The sequence below is a fragment of the Muntiacus reevesi genome, chromosome 18 (genome assembly GCF_963930625.1).
Source record: "Muntiacus reevesi chromosome 18, mMunRee1.1, whole genome shotgun sequence".
In the NCBI taxonomy this organism is placed as follows: domain Eukaryota; kingdom Metazoa; phylum Chordata; class Mammalia; order Artiodactyla; family Cervidae; genus Muntiacus; species Muntiacus reevesi.
In genome coordinates, this window is record NC_089266.1 from 39,419,929 (window position 1) to 39,424,060 (window position 4,132).

Consider the following 4,132-nt stretch of genomic DNA (forward strand, 5'->3'; position numbering starts at 1 on the left):
TGGAATAATTTATCATCTTGTTATTTCCATTAGCTGACTCTGTTTGAGCCTATTCCACGCTGTGCTGTTTGAATTCCCAGCGTGGAAATCCCTGGGCTGGGTGGAAAATACTGCTTTCAGTCCTAGGAGTGGATGAGGGAGGTGCAGGGTATGGAACACAGTGCCGGGGGGTGGGGTTGATAAAATCCAGGGCAGGAAGGAGAGGACATTTTTGTTTCCTCTGATTTCAGAGGAGGCTGTGCGGTGGAGTCCCATGGGGCTCTGCTGGGCTGATGGGGAGTGTGGCAAAGGCCTGCTGGGACCCACAGCCAGGGGGCCCACGGAAGGCAAAGCCATTGGCAGGAAGTGGGCGGAGAGGGAGGGAGTGGTTCCAGAAACCAAGGGGACTTGACACCAGGGCACAGCGTAAGGCTACTTGAGGATGCTGATTGCAGTTTCCAACAAGTTGAGCATCCTTAGGGGACCAGGTAGACGAGCACAGGCTTAAGAACGAGGATTGGGCTTTAAGTCCTCATTCTGCCACTTGCTAGCTGTGTTATCTCATGTAAGTGGCTTAACCTCTCCCAGCCTCAGTTTCCTCATCTTCAAAGTGGAAGGAATGTGTCTGCCTCCCAGTGCTGTGAGAACTAACCGGGGGGGTGGGGGGGAGTATGTGAGGGGCTGAGTCTAGCATCCAGCATGGCCCAAGGGACCCAGATGTTTAAGGGGGAGCAACCCTTCCCAGTGTGCCCAGCACCTCTCCCAGCTTTAGTGCTGAAAGCCCTACATCCTGGACCTTCCTGGTGGTTCAATGTATAAGAATCCGCCTGCCAGTGAAGGGGACACGGGTTCAATCCCTGGTCCGAGAAGATTCCACTTGCTGCAGAGCAGCTAAGCCTGTGAGTCACAACTACTGATGAGCCTGCGCTCTAGAGCCTGAGAGCTGCAACTACTAAGTCTGCATGCCGCAACTACCGAAGTCCCCACGGCCTAGGGTCTGTGCTCTGCAACAAGAGAAGCCATGGCAATGAGAAGCCTGTGAACCACAGTGAAGAGTAGCCCTCACTCACCACAACTAGACAAAGCCTGCGGGCAACAATGAAGATCCAGCACAACCAAATCCAAATAAGTAATTTTTTTAAAAGTCCTGCACCCTGGGAAACCCCAGAGTTGTGGAGACATTGGGGTGGGTGGTCACCCCGGTTGTAGTCTCCATGCTCCACAGAGCCAGATGGGGAGACTTCAAAGTCCACTTAGGTGCCCTGGGAAAGGCTGAAGCCTTTGCTCAGGTTTCTGCAAAGCCTGGAGTGTTTGCATCACCTCTGGCTTGAGGATCTTGCTTTGGCCGAGTAGAATCCACGCCGTGGGATAGTTATCATGTCCATACTAAGATTCTGAACCACAGAGATTCAGACGTGAAATTCAACCCTTTCTTCCTGCAAATCCATCTCCACAAGGTGTGTGGGTGTGCTGGGTGGGGTGGGAGTGGCTTATATCACCCCAGAGCAAACAGCATTGCAGGGAACAAGACAGGCCAGTCCTTCTGCCCCCATGGAGGGGCATGTGGCCTGGAGAGGGGCAGTGGTGGCCTCACTCAGAGATCCCAGCCTCACCCCATCTCTCTGGCATCACTCTCTGACCTCTCTCCCTTCTTCTAAATTCCTGTTCATTCCTATCTTTTTTGTGGCCGTGGGTCCTGGTTAGACTATGTTTTCAGGAACAGCCACCATCAGCCTTAAAGAGTATTTTCCTAAGCAAAGACAGTTCCTGCTCCCAAGAGGAACAGTGGGGCCAACCATTCAGATCACAGCAAGAGGTTGCATGTGGAACTGGGCTAATCGATCAGTGATCAGCGTAGACTGGAAGGGCTTCAGAGCGGGGAGAGGCCACGGTGGGGATCTCTTCTTGGTTGTGCAGGGAGCCCCTCCCTGGCTCTTTCAGAGACGGTGCTCCCACCTGTGCTCCAGCCCCTGCTGCAGAGCTGCTCCTGTTGAGGGTGGCCTCCCTCCCAGGTGACACTATGAGAGGCTAGCTGGTTCAACCTTCAACAGGGAAACAGGCTCCCATGGACAAGGCGACCCCGTCTCCACCCACACGCTCTGGAGGCAGCAGGGTCAGGACAGTGAGGACTTGCTACTCCTCCCCACCCCTGACACCCCTAGAGAGCAGCTACACTGGGACCTGGAGGCCGGGTGCCCAGGCAGGGTACTCATGGAGGCCCCGAAGACTGGGTCCTTAGCAGCCTGGGTTTGTCTCAACATCAGCTCTTCTCCCGGAGCCTAACAGCTGCTTTGAATTGGGTGAGCCCCTAGCAGGGGCCCCACAGCTTGCAGAAAGTGTAGTTTCCTGATCTGCCGGCCTTTCCCTAAGGATGGGGAACAGATGGGCCCTGGACTTGGGAGCATTTCCATCCATCCATCCATCCATCCATCCATCCATCCATCCATCCATCCTCCCTCAGTGGACAGCAGTCCATCCTTCTATCCTCAGTGTCTTTCAATACCCTGATCCACACATAACAACCATTCACTTATCTTTCCATCCATCTGCCCAACACTCCTCCTGTCCACCCCCCGTCCTTCCAACCCTCCCTTCCTCCATCCATCCTTCCCTTTTTCCAGCCATCCTTCCCTTTCTCCCCCTCTCCCTCCACCCTGTCCATCCACTTATCCACCTCCCTGTTTACCCATCTCTCCACCCAGCAATATTTCTTGACAGCTCACCAGGGACTCAAAGATGAATAAGACATGACCCTGCCTTTAAGGAGCCAGGGGCGGGGGAGAGGGGAATGTACTCTAGGGAGCCCAGCTCGGCTGGGTTCTGATCAGAGCAGGCCCTGCCTGGGGCGGGTGGGGGGGGGTGTGGTGGCGGGCAGGGATGTCAAGCCCCAGCTTTTGGTCCCCTTTTTCCCCATTAAAGAGCTTGGGCAGAGAGGTGGAGGAGCCGGCAGTGGGGAGGGAGAGGCTTCACTTGTCAGCTGCTCAGCAGGTACAGTCAGATTTAAAATGTCCCCAAAGAGCGTCTGCTGAGAGGCAGGGGGTGAGCACGCTGAATTATTTCCCTGGTAATTGGCACTGAAGCGGCTGCAGACATCCTGCAGTCTGCATCAAAGAGCTCAGAGCCCCGCCTGTCTTCGTGAGGCCGAGGGGGCAGCTTGTCTGGGTCTCCCAGGGTTCTTCCAGCCCCCACCCGCCTCTCCCGTACCCCTGCCCGACCCGCCTCCCCCACTCTCTCCCTGGGTTTCAGCACCGGGCGGCCTGGGGGGTGGGGCTGGGCACTTGGGTCAGAGTCCTGGTCAGCTGCTGGGGAAGGGACAGAGACGAGGACACTAGCGCCTCGAGGCCCTTCTCTGCAGGCCACAGTCTTGCCGGGGGCCCTCCCAATGTCTGCCTGGCAGCGTCCTTCTCCCCAAATGGCCTGGGCAGGGCCAGTGTCAGGTTTTCCTTTAATCTCATCCCTCCCGTGTGCAGAAGAGCCTCAGCTGGCCCTTGAGATGAACAATTGAACCGACTGGTCACATGTGTTTTGTAAGCAGCTGGATCTTTCTGTGTTTGCATGGGTGTGTGCGTGTGTGTGTGTGTGTGTGTGTGTGTGTGTATGTGTGTGGTGTCTATCTCCCTGGCAAGGGCCCCTCCTAGGGCTTTTCGGGCTGGTGCTCGGGATACCTCTCCCACCACAGGGCCTTCTACCTGGTCTCCTTATGCCGAAGGCTTCTTCTCCTTCCCTGGGGGCAGAGCGCAGGGCCGGGGTGGCCTGGGGTGGAGGGTCCAGACAGGTTGGTTGGTTTCCAGTGGCTTCCTTCCTGCCGCAGAACTAAATAGAACGGGTCCGAGGGGACCCCTAGGTTGGCAGTAGGGGTGGGGATGGGATGGGGCCCACTCCTGTCTCCTGGGACTTCCCATCTCTCCACCCCCACCCCAGGGACCTCTGGGGAACACAATTAGAAGACTTGTTGAGTCCAGGTCTCCCATCTCATACATGGGCTGGCACCAAGGCCAGGAGGGTTGGTGTCCTCAGGCCGCCACTCAGCAAAATGTGAGGATCCTCCCCATCAGGCCTTGACTGTGGATCTGGCCATATGTACAGGGTCTGCACCCAGAAACAGTAGCCAGGCCAGCCAGGACCCGCTATAGAATTCGCAGGGCCCCGTGTA